We start from the raw sequence: 20,735 nt of genomic DNA, 5'->3' as shown, positions 1-20,735 counted from the left end.
ACTGTAAGGAGTCAGATTCTGTGTGTAAACTGCTGGACACCTAAAGAAAGTAAAGGAAACAGGCCAATCCTTGATTTTATGACATATTAGTTTGCTTGTGTGGTCATAACAAAATACCACAGACTGGGTGGCTTAAACAGCAAAAATTCATTTTCTCACAGTTCTGGAGGCTGGAAGTCCAAGTCAAGGTGCCAGCAGATTTGGTTTCTTCTGGTCCTCTCTCCGTGGCTGGCGGATGGCCACTTTCTCACTGTGTCCTCACATTGTGTCCTTTCCTCTGTGCGTGTGCGTTCCTGGTGTTTCTCTTTGTGTTCATATTTCCTCTTCTAATAAAAACACTAAATAGTTAGACTAAATTAGGGCTCACTAATGGCCTCATTTTAACTTAATTACCTCTCTGAAGGCCCTATTTCCAAATACAGTCACATTTTGAGGTATTAAGGTTTAGAGTTTCAACACATGAATATTGAGGGGATAACAGTTCAGCTAACAACATATTTTATAGCGGGTGGAACATTGTTCCACCAATAGAAATGTCCACTTGGAAATTCTGAATGTGAACTTAATTTGAAGTAAGGATCTTTGAAGCTGTAATTAAGGTAAAGATCCCTAGATGAGATCATCCTGAATTAGAGACCCACAGAGACTCAGAGGGAAGGTGATGTGAAGACAGTGCAGAGATTGGAGCGATGTGTCTGCAAGTCAAGGAACACCAAAGACTGCTGACAGCTACCGAGGCCAGGAGAGCAGCATGCAACACGTTCTCCCTCAGAGTCTCTAGCAGAAACCAACCCTGCTGACAGCTTGACTTTGGACTTCTCACCTCAGAACTGTGAGGGAATACATTTCTGTTGTTTTAAGCCACCTATTTGTGATTTGTTGTTGTTGTGACAGCCACATGAAATTAATACAGGCATTGATATAGGGGAATAATAAACAAAGCTACCATGTGCTGATGACCCCCATGTGCAAGGTAATATACTAGGTATATATTATCTCAGAAATCCTCTAATCAACCATCCTTAATCCGCTGGGGTTCCTAAGATTTGTTCCTTCCCTCAAGGCTCTACTGAACCCAATCTCTCCTACAGTAAATTCATTATTGGGCCGGAATGTGCTCTTTCTTGGCATAGGTCTGAAGTGTCATGTACAGTTTGCAACCTTAGTTTTCCCTTAGGTTCAGATTTCTGTACCTGGTAACCTGAATCTGATCCCAGTTGCTTCTTCATTGTTCTGGACTCTGAGTATCATGAACAGAGAATAAGTGGTCACTGAGGACAAGTAGATCAGGAATAGCAGCTGGAGTTTTATGTGAGCATTCTTGCCCCGTCCATTTATAAGTTTTTCCTCTTCTCCATTTGTAGCCCTAGAGAGACTCCATCAATCTCAACTCCTCACCACGACTCCAACTGATAACTTTCACTGTGTTGATAGAGCCCAGATTTTCTAACATACATGTCTGAACCACGAAAGAAGAAATATCATTGTGGCTCAGATGTTTTCACATATTTATGTACGTCAAGCTCAGGGGATACATTTATTCTGCATCTCCTCAGAGCCTTCAGTGCTGTCAGCATGATCTGAGTGCATAAGTAGAATTTCACTAAATACTCAGGCGGACACTAGCCATGGAGCTTCTAGTCATCCTGGCAATTCGAACCTTTCAGGTCTGGCCTTTAAAATTAAAACAATGTACATTTGTGTTTATTTATAATTATATAAATACTCACTCCTGGGTATTTATCTGAAAAAAAACAAGAACAGTAATTAGAAACAATACATGCACCTTTCTGTTTACTGCAGTATTATTTACAGTAGCCAAGATATGGAAGCCACCCAAGCGCCCATGAATAGATGAATGGATAAGAAAGATGTGTGTGTATATATATATACACACACACACACACACATATATATGCACACATATATACACAATGAAATAGTAACTCAGCCAAAAAAAAAAAGAATGAAACCTTGCTTTCTGCAACACATGGATGGACCTAGAGGGTATTATGCTAAGTGAAATAAGTCAGATAGATAGAGGAAGATAAATGCTGTACGATTTCACTTACATGTGGAATCTAAAAAACAAAACAAATGAACAAACAAAACAAAACAAAAACAGAATTACAGATACAGAGAACAAACAGGGGAGGGACTTGGGGGAAACTAAAAAAAAAGTAAAGGAAATTAAGAGGTACAGACTTCCAGTTGCAAAATAAATGAGTCACAAGTATGAAATGTACAGTGTGGGGAATACAGTCAATAGCTTTTTAATATCTTTGTAGGATGACATATTGTAATTGAATTTATCATGGTCCATCATCTTTTTTAAATGTATGGAATTACCAATCACTTTGCTGTGTACCAGGAACTAACATTGTAGGTCAATTATACTTCAAAAATAAACTCATAGAAAAAGAGATCAGAGGCAGGGGGTGGGGGAAAGGGGAATTGGATGAAGGCGGTCAGAAAGTACAGACTTCCAGTTATAGGATAAATAAGTACTAGGGATGTAACGCACAGCATGATAAATACAACTCACACTGCTGTATGTTACATATGAAAGTTGTTAAAAGAGTAAATCTGAGAGTTCTCAATCCAAGAAAAAACATATTTCTTCTTTTTCGTTAATTTTGTATCTGTATGAAATGGTTGATGTTCACTAAACTTACTGTGATAATCATTTCATGATGCATGTAAGTCAAATCATTATGCTGTACACCTTAAACTTACACAGTGCTGTGTGTCAATTCTATCTCATTAAAACTTGAAAAGAAACTTTCCAAAAAAAGCCAAAATTTAAAACAATAAATATCTATGTTTATTTATAAGTTCAAAACTCGAAGATGTCCAAATTCCACAGCCCCAAATATATTTACTCTATAAGATATTATTGTAGAAATTATCGGAGTATCCTTTGATATGCTGGGTATAACTAAAGACTTGCAGACAAACTGAGACCCAGGTTAGAATTCAACGTTTGAAACAGTCCAGTAAGACAGATCAGAGTGGCCTCAGAACTAAATTTATATAAATAACGATGTCATACAATAAACAAGCTGTATCTCGCAGTGCAGAGAATGTGTAACATTGTCCAATTATGTCTTTATGTTGTCGAACAGCTTGGCCCAGTCTGGATTGAGGTCCAGATTGAATGGTATGCTATCTGATAAGCAATAGGCCAACAAACATCTCCCTTACCTGGGGTCCTAATTCTCATGACTGGAAGAATGACAGATTCCGTCAGCTAGCCCTTATCCTTTTACAGTAGTTTCTAGTGTTACATTCAGCAACTATTGAAGAAGCTCTTCAGTCGCAATCTAATTCTCCATCAGTAGACAGCCCAACACAGGGAAGGTTAATGAAACAGTAGAGTGGAAAATGAAAACTTGCTACAGAAGTCTGGCTGTAGCTCCCCCAGTGAAGGAAGCTGGAGCTGAAATGAGTGATTACGCTCGTGGTGTTCACCGTCAGAACCTCGCAGAAAGAGCAGGCAGGCTAGGCACAAAGGGGTTGCCGTGGGAGTTAGCGTGAGCTACAGAACAGACCCCACCGAGTGCAGCGGGGTGTTCTTTCTCTTACTCATCTAGCAGTTTGACCTTTCCCCATTCAACATAGTGAGACTGAACTGTGGTGTGATTTTTCTACCCCTGTTTTCCTGATGCAGTCTGGTGATCCAACACCTGTGTTTCTGACCTCATTTTCTTTGAACTGTCTTGGCTCACCTTAGGCCCTGAACTCTGTGCTGTTTACCTGGGATCCTTAACCTACTAACCTGAGTGATCATTTCTCTAGATTCTATCTTCACAACAATTAACCTGGTTATAGGGCTCCAGGTACTTCTGCTGTCACTCATTCCACCGGGTGCTTCTCCACGCCTGCTGCCCCAGACACCAGCAGCCTAGTGCCCTCCTGGTAATGCTGGTGCTTTTGCTTTTGGAATAATCAGGCCAGAAGAAAGAGCTTCGCAGAAAGACCTTTTGTGCTGGCAACTGTAGACAAGGCAATCTATTCAGCATGACCCAATCCAGCGAAGCAAGTCTGGCAGACAGAAAACAAAACAAAACAAAACCACAACCTCACACAACAAGAGTTGAATTAATTAACTCAGTTACACTAGGGCAACCTTAGTTGTGGAGAGTTCAGTCTCCCGAGTCAAACTGCAGAGTGCAAATCCACCCTGACTCCACCACTTGCTGCAAGACCCTAGGCAAATTATTTAACCGATGGGTACCTCAGTTTCCATGTTTGTGAAAAGGAGATAGATGTGTCAGGAGGCTAAAAAGAAATCATTTATGTAAACATCTACAACAGTGCTGCCACATAACTAGTGCTCAGTAAATTGCTAATAGCTTGATAGAGTCCGTCAATCTATTTGCTCTTAGATACAAAACCATCAGCTCACTCAAAAAAAAAAAAAAAAAAAAAAAATTGCCCTGACCTGGAGCAGTGAGAAGGAACCAGGGTAAGGTCTTATTAACTGTTTAAATTGGAACATAATGTGAACTAATCTCTTTTCTACTCCAGCCCTGCCCTGTGGGAAGCAGGGAAAAGTAGAAAATGAGGTAACTTGCTAAAGGTGATTGATAAATACTTACTGATAAATAAAGCAAGTAAACAGCAGAGATACTAGCCTCATCTCATCAGAGGCCCTAGAAATACCAAGTTTAGACTCACTCAACTGCGCACACCAAGCAAATCTCAGCCAGGCTACAGTTTCTCAACAGGGGAACTCTTAGGGTGAAGTCACTTTAATGAAAAAAGTGTAGTCAATGTGCTTTTCTTCCAGATAACTCTCTGACAAAATTCTTATTATTTCCATCTACTAAACAGGAGTTTATTAAATGCCTACTGAGCACATAGCACTGCTGGATGCATATCCACTTTAAGGCTTATTTGATTCAGGCCAAAGCATAATGAGTTTCTGGCATCCTTGAATAGGACTTCTAGTCTATTTAGTAGCCATGTCTGAAGTGGCAACTTATTTTTGAGCTCTGAGTAGTGGCCATTAACACAGTATAACTTCAAACCAATTTTTTACTTTTTGTTATTTTTATGAAACGAAGTTAAACTTTTTGGCGTGGCAATGTTTCTGTTACAATGTCAATATCTTTTGACCTGAATAATTGCACTGAATAATCCTAACAATGTTGAGGCAAACACATGGTTATTCAGCCACAGAGATGGAGTCCAGACATACTTAAGGACATGACTCAAAGGTTTTGAGCGCCCATAGTGCTTACTGTCTGTACTATACAGACTTGCTCTTGGAGCTCCAGCCGGCTTTCACATTCAGTATTTGAAAGTTAACCCATTTGGTGGGCCTTCTCCTTCACATGCCTTCGCTAGATAAGATGATCTAGAGGAGCAGCTGCTCTGAACAGAGGAAGGGGGCTTTTGAGAAGAGAAAGGCGTGCAGTACAGCAAAAGGGATGAAAGAGGTGAGATCTCAAAGAGAGCAGTAGAGAAGGAGGGTCAAAACCTGCAAGCTGAGTGCGGAAAAGCAGAGTGATTGATAATGGAACAGAAATGGAGAAAGGCATGGTAGAGGAGAAAGAAAGACAGAAAGGCAGTCTTCATATGGAAAACCTGCATACGGCAGAGTGCTTCGTTTTCAGTACGCTGCGTGGCCTCATACCCCTTTTGCGTATTACTGGCTCGAGGCTGATCTCCGGTGAAGATGGGACAAGGGAATTCTAAGAAAAGTGACAGGTTATAAAATAAGGGTAAAATAAATTAGAGTGAAATGGAGTTGAAGAGTGAGGCCAAAACACACACACAAAATGGGCAAAAAAGGAACCAATGATAAAGAAAGGTATATTATAAGGAAAAGAAAAGCCCACGAAAAATAATCTTATGATTTCCTTTGAATTTAGACTCACCTTTAGAAAACAGACATTTGGGGCAGGATATGTTAGCATTTTGAGTGCTGACCACTGGGACACAGTTCAGGGAGATGGAGTTTTTTTATTTCAGGATCCATAGATCAACTTTAACATAGTAATGATCATACTCAAACATAATAATTAGATACATTCAATTAAATGTCATCAGTACTGCCTTTACTTCTTATCAGACTTGGGATCTTTTGCACTTAAAATTTAAAGGTGCACGTGAATTTTACACAAGCCTCTGCTTTTTCTTTAAAAGCTGATACACTAATAGTCCTTGACTGAATTCCCCTTAGAACCTGTATTTTTCTAAGTAAGGAAATCAGCTGAAGACAACTTTTAAATTTTTCTAACCAAGAGGACTGCAATATTTAATCAAGTTAATGTTATCAGTGTGGTGATTATTTGAATATCTTTGATGTCAGAGCCATGCCTCAGAATTTCAAAATTCACTTCACTTTGAAATCAAAGTATACATGCTTTTTTCCTACTGTAATATAAAATATATATATATTAAAATTTTATCAAAAAATTGAACACACAAAAGGAAAGTGCAAACTTTGCCAAGGATTTTGATAAAAATTTAATTTGTTTTCAAATATCTCATTATCTATGAAATATATAAAACATAAGCTAACTGTGAAAGTGGTATGTATCTTACTATTTGTATGACAAAAGACTGAAGTTTTACTGCCATGGGTTTATATTAGCATGTGCATTTTTAAAAGACAGACGTATGTATTATAATATAATGGAAAAAAAAAACTGGGCCAGGATTTGGGAAGCCTGTGTTTCAGCCTCAGTCCTGCCTTTGCCTGCTAGCTGTACGACTTTTAATTTTTTTTCCTCTTTGATATTGGGAATAATATGTTCCCTACCTAGTTCGTTGAGCATGAAAAAGGTAATTTCAAACCAAATCTGTAAAAACATATAAACCATAATTAGTTATTTACATGCAGTTTCCTTAGGAGTCCCAAACAGCTTCACTCATTAAGGGTGTGTCATCCGATGCACGGCTCTCTCTCTTTCCTTCATATTGGCAAAGCCTTGCACTTTCCTCTGCTAGTGGAAAAAGCAGGAGAGGGAAAAGTGAGATGAAAACATTTTACTTTTCAAATCCATCCTTTTATTATCATACTGTAAACTACCCTGGTTGAGGATTTTGAGAGCGATGGCATTGAGTTCCACCCTTAAAGTCAAGTGTTTGATACCTTGCTTGACTTTGAAAGGCATCCTGTAAAGAGTTAAGGATGGAAGTAAAGAATGCAACAAAAAAATGACATTTCATAAATGAATAAATGAACACTCCAGAAAGAGATATTTTATTGTTAGGATCGTTATTGTATTCAAGGCCCTAGCATAGCAGGGAATCAGGGATATTTATGGGATGAATGAATGAAAAAATGAATGAATGTCTTCATCTTTGGGAAAGAAAATTTTTATTCTTCTTGCACTGAATTATTTGCCATGCAGTCACTCTTACCATGAATTTTTCTCTGTCCTCAAGTAATTGTTTTTCCCAGAATTTCTGAAAAATGATTTGTTGTCATTTTGTCAAATGTATAAGAGGACCTATAGTCATCTCTTAAATTGTTTGGCCAGTTTAGTAGTAACGCTTATCTCTTCTGCTTAATCTAGAAGGGAGATTTCCAGAAGTATCTTAAAGAAAAGAGGAACAGGGCTTAGAGAACTTAAAAAAAGAGTGGGGGAACTGTCCTTGCAAAAGAGTGATGTAAGAGGTAAGAAGGTTAAGAGACGAAGCTGAACAAATGAGTTTGGGGAGAAAGCTAGCCTTTTGCAGAGTAGAAGGAAACAGAAAGACTGAAGTGCTTAAGGCCAGCCTAATGAAGGGTTTTGAAATTAAGGGTCCTTAGAGGAAACCTGGAATTAGAACAAGTTAAAGAAGTAAAGAATGTAGAGAATGAATGGAGAGGGCTTGTTTGTCTAGAGTTGGTGCCTTAATAGAAAAGCGGCAGGCCAGCAGCAATGGCTGCAGCGGATAAATTGGCATGTGTAAGAATGGGGGCAGGAAAGCGCCGTGCTAATGACAGTGAGAGATTTTTTTTTTTAAAGAGCACATGAACTAATCCAAAAGAGTTACTTAAAATTACAGTTTGCTTTTTCGCTCTCTCTCTTTCTCAGAATTGTTTAAAGAAAAGAGGGAAAGGGAAAAGAAAGGGGTAATTTATAGGATGTACCTTAGGAACTATTATTAGAAGAATGAAAAAGAGAACTACTGGCAAATCTAAGTGCATTAGAAATGCAGTAATTAAAAGGTTCCGTAAGAGAAAGAAAAAAAAAAAATCAGAGGTAACAGTCTTCTGTTAACTTACTGTGACTTAGAATGCACATTGCACTTTTTTTCTAGGATAGAGCTCCTTGTCACCATGTGTAATATCCACATGCAGTTTTTGTTGTTGTAGCCATATATATGTAGTAGTGAGTAGATCTTAATTTATTTTTGTATGTTTCTCTAGTTCGCCACCTTTAGTTTTAGGGCACAATTTTTCTGTGCTTTGAAAAGCACCCACTGTAGCTACTCTGTGTTAGCAACTGATAACTGTTTTGGTAATACAGCAGTTACCAATGAGTGGTAAGAAGACACAATGAAATGCATTACAACATTGAAGGAAAGGAAAGGACATGGATAGATGTAACCAGTGATGAAGTGTATTTATTCTGGGAAAATTGTAAATGTTGGCAAGTGGAAAGTTAAAGATATATCTAGGAAATAAAGTGGGGATAAGATAAATGGCAAGGAGTATGATGAATCAGTTCTTAAGGAAATTAACCTAAATTCCCGATCGACGTTTAAGCATTCTATGAACATGTGAAAGCACTTGTGTTTCTAAATGTTAAATTAAGATATGCTCAAAATGTCATGAGAAATCAATATCCTCTAAAATACTTGGTATATTTGGCAATGTCCTAAACACTCCTCACATTGTCTCGTTGAAAATACTTGTAAGTTGTATAAAGTAGGATCTAATATAATCCTCATTTTATAAATACAAAACTGATGACTAGCGTTGTGAAGCAGCTTGCCCAAAGTCACACAGGTAGTTAAGTGGCAGAAATTTCAAGTATAGGTCTGGTTTCAAACACAGGTTGACTCCTGAGGCAGGCACTGGTAACCACTACACCTTCTGTGTCCAGGAGAACCATAAATATATTACTCTTGTAGGTGAAATGTTTACAAAGAAACCAACAATAGGATTGAAGTACTTTGTTGGAAAGGCAGCACATGTTTGGGGCAAAGAAAGATCTTAGTGTTCTCGACTCCAGGGCTAAAGATGGTCTTTCCTGGCCTTCTACCGTAGTGAACAAAAACCAAAGATAATGCCTCAAAGTGCCTAATTTACGGCAAGGCAGTATCTGAGACATCGTTGAAAATAGAGCAGAAGGGCAAAATAGAACAATCATGTCCCTCTTGAGGTTTCTCTTTCTTCTCTGTATACCCTCCCCTGGTTCCAGCTCAAACTGAATCACGTGACATTACGTTTGAAGATTATCTGTGTGCTAGTTAAGAGATGTTAATGTTTCATACATTTTAAAAATGTTATCCCTAATAACCCTTGTACCTCATTTGTTCCAAGAACAGCACAGAAATTAATTTGAGAGCAAACTAAAGTACTCCAGCACCTTAATCATCAAGCATTGGGTTGATAACAGAAAAAGCCAGGGATGGGTGACTGCAATTCACCCTGTCAGTTCAAACGGGAAGCACCTCAGAAGATGATAAGTATGAAAGCCTTTTGTCTTGATAACTAGATGCACATTCCCTTTGGGTTATGAAAGGCCCATTGTGAAGCTAGGAAGAGAAGACTTCATAATAATAACAAAAACTTTTTTAACAATATAAAATTTACAAAGTGCATGGGCAGATAGATACAATCTCTCTTGATGTATCTCTCTGAGAAGCAGGTAGCTGTGTATCCTGGGGAAAGTTACTTATTCTTTCTCAAGCCTCAGATGCCTCAATCGTTAAGATGGAAAAAAGAGTGATTCTCCTTAAGCAAATTGCTTAACCTCTGTTCCCCTGTTTCTTCATTTGTAAGTTGAGAGAAACAAATAGTATTAGGTTGAAATATAATTTTGCTGATATTCAAGTGTGTTTCATATATAGAAATGGCAGTTTCATATGGTTCAGTCTACTAGGTACAGCTTGTTGCGAAGAGTAAATGGATGGATACAATTAAAATAAGAGTACAGCTGTTAGTACACACTTGCTGTCACTGTGTGGATATGGTCTCAGTTTACCTTCATAATAGCCCTGTGAAAGATAATAGGATTCCACTTTGGAATACAAGTTTATGTGAAAATACATAAATAGTATTGATGGATTTATAAGGGGGAAAATGTAGCTTTACAGCGAAGACCCCTGCAGTACAACCCTCTGTCCTGTGGTTTCTAGGCTGCTCAGTGTTAATATATTGTATCAACCTGCTTACAAGGTCTCTGAGCTGCTTCTCCCTCCCATTCAAATTTGCCATCCACAGTTTTGCACATGAGGTTTTGATAAATCCTCCTGTGACTTTGTTTACCTTATAAAATGGCTTGAGGCCAAAAGAATGAGCATTCCCATGCTCACCAATTCAGAGGGGTAGAAAAGCGTGTCGGTGTATCAGAGGAAGTTTTTCAATGGATTCAGTACTGCATGGTTAAACAGAAATAAAGTAAAATGCAGTTTATTATGTAACATTATAATGTGCAGGGATGAATAAAATGAAAGTTCAGAGTTATTTGTATATTCTGATTATTTTGTGGAAAGCTTTTTGCTTTGATTTTGATTTCTAAAATACCAATTGCACTCCTTGCCTGTGGATGCTGTGCCTTTGCAATTATATGTGTATGATATTAAAATTGGTATACTTAAATTGGTGTATGTTAAAAAGAAATATTTATTAAAACTGAAAGTGTAGTGTGTTAAATATTATAAAGGCAAAATGAGTAAAAGAAACAAATATTTTTAAAACTGTTTGATCTATATTTTATAAAACGCCTTGAGAATGAACTAGAAAAATCATAAGCATATTTCGTATTCTCTATTGTGAATGAATGAACTATATAAAAGTCAAAATATTATTGTAGTTAATAAACCTCATTGTTGAATTCTTTTTCCAATAATTCAAATAGTATAATAGTTATTTTGGCTACTCTTCAAGAATAAGCAAATGAATTCAAACTTATAATTTAAATAGTACTTATTTGAGAAATAATGTAGAATGTCCCAGGATTTTTTTTCCACAAAATTTTTTTGAACATAAGTGAAATCCAAATGATTAAGCTGAGTCATCTTTTGTGAACGCTACCAAAATAAATAAATAAATAAAGATCAAAAGAAAAACATACTGTAGTTCTTTCTTCCACCCTTTCTTTTTTTCTCAAATGTTGTCATTTGAGAGGATTATTGTAATTTTTGAAAGAATTGAAAGGAACAGAACAGTAATCTTAGTGAAAAGGAAATTTAATAATTGAGTATTCGACATATTCTCTTATTTGACTGAAAAATAATTTTTCTTTCCATAGCATACATGTGTGTGATGAGAGGGAAAGTGTGTGTGTGGAAATACATAGCATCAGTAGACTTCTTATTGGGGTTTTTTTGTTTGTTTTATTTCTAGGATCTTGTTTATAAATGGTGACTGCAGACACAAGCTAGCATCTTTATTTTACCAAAGAGAAAACTGGAGATAAGAAAGTAGGAGTGATTTGCCCAGAGTTACACAACAAGAACTAGGGAGAGTTCAGTCGAGGACTTAAGACTTCCTTGGTCCTGATCCTCTTTCTTTTACATATGGATGCTCCCTACTAACTTCTGTTTACTAATCTCTCTTAGAATTCAGCCACTTTCTTATTCTTACTCTTCCTTCCTCTTAACTGGTAATTTAAATTTATAATGGAATCATAAGAGTAGACATATACCTATTGAGCTAAGAAATAAAATACCAATTTTTGCTTGAGAATAATAGAAGACTTTTGGACCAGGTTTGCAATCTAAATTATTAAAACAGAGCCACTATTTGTGGGAGTTAGTGAAACATATTTATCTGGAAAGTGGCTAATGAACAATAGGAAGATTTATAGCTTTTGTCTATCTCATTCACTTTCCAGTCTTTACAGAATGATTTAGATGCAGCTAATAGTTCACTATAAATTTGGCCCAAACATAAAGAAAATCAGCAAACAAATATGATAATAATATTTTTCTGATTCTGAGAAAGATAATCTCACTAGATAAAATGACAAACTGATGACAAAAAAATCTAAGCATCTGCCTACAACAGCTCACCTACTATCACCTCACTCACTCACACTCATCTTTCATTTTCTCATATTTCTTTTTCTTCTTAGCACTTATATTAATCTGGAATACCTGTTTATTGTCTTTTTCCCCCTCACTAGATAGTAAGTGCCATAAGAACAGAGTTTGATAGATTTTTATTTTCTTAAAAGTGTGCCCACCATAAATACCCTTTGAGTGAATAAATAAATTAGAAATTGGCTGTTTGGGGACTATAATTTCATGATTAACTGAATAAAACTACATTTGTTAAAAAGATTTCTAAAATGCCTGTAGTGAATATGGCAATATTTCAATCATGATTGAATTTCATATTCTCTTTTAGGGTCATAATTCTGAATATCATTTCTTATTATATAGTATAATACATAAGTGATCGGAGTTACTGTAAAATCCATACTGACTTCATGACTGACCCTGTTTTGAATAAATCTTCAATTTGGGTGTGATTTCTCATGATTGGCCTATTTCCCTGAAAAGCAAGTAAGTAAAATATATTGATTAATTGAGAACTATTGTTACTTGGGTTTTTACTAAAATTTATTATACTGGCACAGAGTAGGCACTCAATAAATATTTGTCAAATATGTGAAGTCTAGTTGGTTAAAGCAGACTTATTACTTTTGTTTTTAGTTACTCAAATAAAAAGAACATTTTTCAATTAAATATGTAATATGCAGTAATATTAGACTCCACAAAGCAGAAAAGTAAACAATTTAGATGTATTTCAAATTCTCATTCTCTTCTTTTTCATCTTCCTTTCCCCTTCCTTTTTATTCTCCTTTCTTCCCTTTCTTTCCTGAACAATTTAGTCCTAAATCCATCAGTGGGGACAAGTGAGGTCAGCACGCACAGGGAGTGTGAGAGGGGACAGCCCCAGCAGCCTAAAGAGAAGTGTTGGGGCCCAAGGAGAGTGAGGTTGGTGTGTGTGTGTGGGCAGGTGTTTAGCAAAAATAGGACAATGGTTACACACAGGGAGAGTGATCAAATAGGTAAATATATTAAGGATAACTGGGAGATAGGGGTTTCATTGTCAGAGAAAGTAGTTACAGCTGTGGAAAGAGAGAAACTGCATTGGGTCCTGTGGCATTGGTTTGGAAATGGAGGTACATCAGTGTGAACTCCTGGTGTCTCACAGAGACAGAGATAAACAGAGATGTTAATATAGGTACATATGTAGAGAAAGATATATAAATACATGAATTTTTTCATACATATATTTCCTTAGTTCCAGATCCTGAGAACAAGGATACACCCAAAACAGTGGGCACACCTTCCTCCCAAATCTCAGCTTCTGAATACCATTCTCAACTGAAAAAAAAAAACAAAAAAACTAAGACTCCTTGGGGAAATAGCTGATTCCTCAGGTGGGGCATGAAGAATACAAAATGAGCCTGGAATATCTTACCATGCCAAAAGTACGGAAGTATTCATACACTGCCACGGACATGTCAAAAAAAAAGTCAGTTAAAGGGAATCACACTGACCGTATCTGAGACAATCTGAAGATCAAAATGAATCATAGTAACAGCAGGTTACATCCTACTGGATACAATGGGTATCCATGAGTCCATATTGATATAAATAAACACATAAGTTGAAAGTTAATGTATTTCCCCACAACATACTTATAAAAAGGGAAAAAGAACAATTTTACAATGATCACTGCATGGTTAAAAAGAAATGAAGTAAAATGCTATTTATTATGTAATATTATAATGTGCAGGGATAAATAAAATGAGATCAGTACTAACATAACAAGTAATGTGCCAACTGCTAAGATGCTGTGGGAATACTGGGATATTTTTCTTTAAAACAATGTATGAAAATGCATAATTTCAGAAACTATGACATTGTAATATCAAATCTGACAATTTAGAATGTAAGTGTTGAAAACTTAGAATATTACCTTCCTATAGTGGAATAAATTGGAATATTTTACTTGTGTTTGATCATTAGTTTAGTTGGTCAGTTAGGTAATAATTGTTGCCATATCTGGCACACTTAAACTGTCTGGAAGATTGTGATTATGACTCCTGTTACTAGCAAGGGATCACAGGAGCTGACAGTCTTTCCCTAAAGGTAAAAAAAGTTTAAAGGAGACTACCTTTTGAATATGCCTTTCCCCGTTTGGGGAATATTCTTTCTCCTTTTGTGGAGTTGAGCTGTGGTGTGAGGGGGTTGGAGTAGGACTGGAGAGGTGAGAAGTCTGTGCCCAGGTTATCTGAGATTTGCTGGCCTTTCATCGAAAAGATTTTGCCCCGGGGTCTTTATGGCTGCCAGCCTCAGGGAGTTCCTTTTCATCAGGCTGGTGGTGAGCTGACAGAAGCCAAAAAGTGACATTAACTCTTCTGGAACTTCATGTACTCTTTCTTACTTTGTGAGAATATTAACTTTTCCCAAATATTATGATTTGAAGACATTTATGGTATTCATTTAATATAACACTCAGAATTCCATGTTACTAAGGACATGTTAGGCTAAAATCAGTAACACAGTACAGTGGGTTCAAAATTCAGTTCTCCTGCTCTATAGCAATGGAGACTTAGACAAATTGTTTAACCTCTTTATGATTTATTTTCTTCATGTGTAAAATGAGGGTAATAATAACACCCAAATCGTAGGATTGTTACGAGCTTTAAATGAGACAACACCTGTAAACTTCTTAAAGTAGTACCCGGGACATAGGAGACACTAATTCCTAGCCATTATTACAATTATTGGAGATCAAGGAACAAGACAAAGACGTCATACAAAAATAGAAGCTGCATTAAGAAATCCGTGATTTCTTAGAGAACATTTTCATTGCTCACTCTCTGAATAAATGTATTGATGTCATGTGCCTGGCACCATACAGGGCACACAAGGACACTTTTTTAAATCTGTAAAAATGGGTATGATAATGGCAGTATTCCTCAGAGCATGGTTATAAAGATTTAACTGTAATGCTTGGTAATGTGCCTGGCGCTATTAATAAGCACTCAGAAAACACTAGTTGTAGTACTATTGCTAAGTATCCTCATTATCATTATGTTATAATAATATCAGAGTTTGAGAGATACATGTGAGGGCATAATTACAATCTTATAGTGTGAGAAGAACAGAAGAGCTGATAGTTCAAGTCTTTTTAAGAATGAATACAGTTTTCCCAGATGGAGAGGAGAGGAAGAGGATTTATGGATCCCCACATGTTTTACCTAAATTTGACTTGTTTTCAAAAAGTCAGTGGGGCCCACAGTTATTCCACCACTGAGAAAGTGCTTTTGGATTGACCATGACCACAAACTAATCCACCAACATGTAGTTGAGCACCAAATCTGTGAAATATGCAGATAAAGTGTAAGACAGCCCCCCAGCTGGTTTTCCTGTAGCCACATTCTCTCTTCGTTAGCAGACTTCTCATGAGTTGGACGTACTAATCTTCCCAAATGCAGTCTTCATCATGCCGTAACATATGGTAGTTCTCGAATGCCTGCTGTATCAAGGGCAAATGACCCTGTCCCACTTTAAGGATCCTCTGCAGTCTTGCAGTTCAGAGTCTAGCACCAGCACTAACATCCCCTGGGAACTTGTCAGAAATAGATAATCCCATACCTCAATCCAGACCCACTAAATTAAAGTCTACAGTTTAACAAGGTCCCCAGGTATGCAAATTAAAACCTGAGAAACACTTTTGTATAATATCTATTAATCCAAACAACAACAAAAAAATCACTAACCCATAACACAGCCCACAATCCCATCAAGAGTTAAGTCCTTTCACTAATATCTCGGCATCCAAAGCAACTCCTTGGCTCATGTTCTTAACTCCACTAGAAATAACTTATTTCCTTGCCACCTACTATTTAAATCCCATTTATTCTTGAAGGCCCAGTGAAAAAATCCTACATCTTCCATCAAATTAAGACCATTTCATGCTACACTAACCTTGCTAAATACGTCTTGCTTTTAGGTCAACACCATTTTATTCCCCTTACTTATTAGTCACTTATTATTCATTGACTGATCATTTTCTGAATCCTTCTAGTTGTTTACCAGGCACTGTTGCACTGGCCACACTGGCAAACAAAAACTCAGACTTACCCTGCCCTCATTAAGCTCATGATTAAAGTACTGACGGTTCAGCAGAGATACCTTAAACTCCACAGGCAAGAAATGCTAGTGGGTTGACATAGGGGTGCAGGACTACATCGGGTAAAGCTACATGATTTGTGCTTTTTCTTGGGTAAAGCTACTTAAATGAAGGAAGTAATGTTGTTGATATATATTAAAACCTTTTGTGGCTTGAAATAGATTAACATCTTAACTGACAGAGACAAGACAGAGATACCGTGCTTTAATTGTTTCATGTTACATTCACATCCTACAGATGATTTAAGTTTTTTTTTTTTTAATATGCCAGCAATGTGTCTTTCTTCATTCATTTAACAAGTCTCAGAATTTTAAAATAGCTCCTATTTGTCCTTCTGTGAGTCTGTAAGTTTTAGACATGGTAGGCACTAAATAAATACTTGTTGATTGAAGACAGTCTTTGATCTCAAGCTGAGCACTAGGTTTACACACATGGAACAACCATCGCACAAATGCAGCCCTTTCCCCCTACTGCTACTCATGACACAAGGAAACGCTGATGAATTTGCAATGACACTTTGGTTTACTAGTAGTGTCTTTTGGATCAAAAAGTTCCTCCAGGGTGCCATGGAAATTTCTGTTTCTCTGTAACTAATGTTTGTGTTCACCAGATACTTGTTGGAGCACAGCCAACCAAATGGAATTGGCTAGTAAAAGCTTTTGTGAGTGAGCATTTTGGAAACAAGTTTCAAGACCATTTGCCAGCAAAACCTCAGCAGGTGGAATTTTAAACAGCATACTGTAAAGATTTGACTTGCAGAGGCCCTGAGGGGCAGGGGAGATAAAATACTTAATGAAGTATGTGACATTGCATATTCTTTGAGAGCAAAAATAAAAGTTAACATTTCTTGATGTTGTAAAACCACTTATCAGCTTTTTAGATAGAAACAGATGCTTCGGGTAGATAGCCATTCTTCGAAAGATATCCCGCTCCCAACAACAGCACATTAAGGTTGGATACTATGCAAGATAACTGTGAGGCCCTTGGGTCCTTCAGTGTGATTTGAGAGTGAGATCACACAAGGAAACTTCAAAGCCAAACTAAGTTTAAAAAGACTATTGCCGCTAACATAAGCTAGAACTTTACAGGATCTAATGTTGCGCAAAAAGTACACATTACTTTAATTCAAGAATCATCAATTTCATTATATTTATAACCTTCAAATTGGTTACAACTTAATCTTGCAGAAGATGAGCATTCCCACAATATGTGCAATTTTCTCGTTAACTTTTACTTTCTCTGGGTACAGAAGAAAAGCTCTGGACACTTAATTGAGCAATTATTACTTCTTAAGTGAATCCAAAGTTTGAGGATAGTTCCAAAATCTTCCTTTCATCCAGGTAACAAGTCTAACATAGGCAGTGGTATAAGCGTTGTCTGGCAGCACCCCAGCTTCAGATGGAAAAGACAAGTCAAGGCCGAAAGGGGAACTCATGCTTCGCCTCCAGTCATTCCCTGGCATCTCCTGAGGTTCTTGAAGGAATGCCATTTAGGACCAATTTACATGTCTCCTTGGAGGTTTTAGATGACTCTTCGCTAGAAACTGTTTGTTTTTCTCATTTAGACCATTTCTCCAGAGTAGGCTTTACAAACTTGCTGCTGAATATGCTGTTTGCAGGTCATTACGAAGTTTCCATACCAACATAAAGCACTGGTACTTGAAAAATTCATTAAGAAGTGATTCATCTGAACTCCCAGATCTAAATTTGTGGAGTGGTTCTACCACATTTTTACAACATTGTCCCAGAATTCAAGCAACAGAAAATAGGGTTCATATGCAAACAGTTCATGGAATATGCTTAGACAAGGAACTTGCTGCTTCATAGCTCGTGCCATTGTTTAAGTAATTCTAATGGTTTTCAGTTTTTTTTTTTTCTATATACAGCTGGAATCTACTTTTCTGGGACGTCTATCATTTGTCTTAGTTTTCTAAGACACTCACTGACTCCTTTATATAAGACCTTCAAATATTTCAAGATAGGGTCCATGCTTCCCCTCCTGTATAAGTTTCTCTTCTTAATTAAACATCTCCTATTCCTTCAGCTATTCCTAAGGTTATATGGCTTCTAGACTTCATCCTTAATGACAAGTTAATCTTTCAATAACCACATTTGGAACATAAGCTGCTAATAATCAGCTCAATTGAAGTTCAAAATATATGACCTATATTTTAAGTAATATTTTTGATGTTTGGTTAAGTTTTGATCGAATGCTATGTTTAGTAGTCTGTAATACATAAGATGCAATCTAGAATTTCTATTAAAATGTTGGACTTGTAGACTCAGCTACAGAAAAGCCTCTTTTTGGTTGCCTCAGTTAATGAAAATTTTACTAGACACTGCTAAGTAGTGACTGAAAACTCATGCTGAAATACTACTGTCAGCTACTGGTGTAGAATTTCTCGCCAGAGAACTATCACAAATTCAAGATAAAATGCTTACTATCTAAATACAAATTTTAGCAGCCACTAAAATTGTTAGGATCACTTTACTTCTTAATTACATTCAAAATAATTTTTATTACATAGTATCAAACTAAAATATAGTTACTATTTTGCAAAATTCCGAACATTTACAAAAATACAGTAAGCTAACACTTCAAATCAGACTTGAAGACAGTTTGAATATTCCTTATATGCCCACAAAGGTTTCCCTAGTCCTTTGCGAAATGTTAAAGGGATATTTGTCGAACAACATAAATGGTTAATGCTCACCCAAGTGACATCAACAATTTAAGGCACCGGGCTTACCCTTCTGTGTTGCTGTGTTACTGAAGCTTAACCAAGTTTTCTTCATGCTTGGCCCCCCATTTAAGTCTGATACTCTGCAGTTTTTTTCCTGTATCAGATTTTGCTTTGTCTTGAATTATTTCCTTTCCTTCTCTTACCTGCTTTCAAGAAACAGAAAAAGGCTCTTTGATGTACCAATTCAAAGTATGTTCAGATGAAAGGTAAATAATTCAATAGGCTCTTGAGGAGGGTTGACATTTGAATGTTGGAGGTTTACTCATCATCTCTCCTACTGAGGTCAGGTGACCCATGGTAGTGACTTGCTGGAGTGAGTTTCGAATTCGTGAAAAACTTCTAATAAAGAATAGTGACAGAAATAGAAAAAAAATCAAAGTAGGAAAATCTAAGTGTATGTTCTTATCACGTTTTACACTTGTCCAATAGTTACAGACCTCTCTGAAAATATTTATATGTGTGGGTGGAGGCAAGTTGCCCATTAAATTGTAAGAAGTGTTATCAGATTTATCAGGACTTGGCTGTAAATTTGACTACACAGTTTTGGCTCATAGAGAAATGAGGAGGAACTATCTGATTAAAGTGTGCATTGCTGCTGAGGCAACTGAATGTTGCCATAGCAATTGAGATGAAATGTGCAAGAAGTGAGATAATTAATTCTAACCCCTTTAGTAGTTTTGACAGTCAATGCACTGCCAATAGGAAAAGTTATCTACAGTATTAAGATAAAACACATTCCTCATGGAAAGTCTCCTTACTACTATTTTGTTGTTCCCTTTCTAAATACATTGCTTTAGGTGTCTAATTTGAATGTTCTCTTGTAATAATCAAATACAGTTTTGACCTTGGTCTGCAGCTGCCTAGAATTTCTGCTGGCTTATTGTATCATGGGAGCAGACATCTATAAAAAATATCCATTTTTTTTCCCTCTAGTTCTTAAAAAAAAAGTATACTAAAGCCAAAGCTGTCATATTTGAGCTTGAAATTCAATAATATCTAGAACGTGCTGCCCTCTTCAGGAGCTGACGCTTAAAAATACTTTGATTTTTTTTTAAGCAGTGTAGAAATTATAAATATGAGCTATAATATGAAAAATTATATTGTTAATTCTTCAGAAATAAGTACTACACACTAAGTAGTATTTCTAAGTCTAAAGTTTTTCCATTAAAATATTTCATTAAAAATTGATAAGCACAAAAAATGTGAAATAAATTACTAATATTTATGATTAAATATGAAAAACAATTTCCTTAAAAAAAAGCTATGTTCATGGGGAGAAATCCTCAATCATTACAGAATGCCATATTTACTACACAAAAGTTTCTTTAAGGTTAAAAATGTCAAAAAATAAGATATTTTCTGTGTGAAAATCTAAGTAGGACACTTTTCAAGTCTTAAATTTTATTCTCCAGCAAAAAGTCAGTAAATTTTGTCAATATTAGTCCTTTGAAATTTTAACTAGTTTTCATTTACTGAAACCTCATCTTTCTTGGAAATACTGATTTCAAGTTATACTAACACATAATTTTTATTCAAGATTACTTTATTCAAAAATAACAATGAAGGATCTGAAATGTCATTATCCAAAAATTCAAATAAATCCCTTTTCTGCATATGTTATCTATTAAAATTTCTTTAGCAATCATCTAGTTTTGGCAGAGG

The 20,735-nt window shown here is 36.4% G+C and overlaps 1 protein-coding gene across 1 annotated transcript in view; it reads left to right on the top strand.

Annotated features, from left to right (window-relative positions):
- Window positions 1–20,735, top strand: part of ADGRL2 (adhesion G protein-coupled receptor L2) — a 456,641-nt gene that overhangs the window by 230,712 nt on the left and 205,194 nt on the right. The window lies entirely within an intron of this gene.

This window comes from Camelus dromedarius, chromosome 14 (genome assembly GCF_036321535.1).
Source record: "Camelus dromedarius isolate mCamDro1 chromosome 14, mCamDro1.pat, whole genome shotgun sequence".
Classification (NCBI taxonomy): Eukaryota; Metazoa; Chordata; class Mammalia; order Artiodactyla; family Camelidae; genus Camelus; species Camelus dromedarius.
This window is presented reverse-complemented; position numbering and strand designations above follow the sequence as displayed.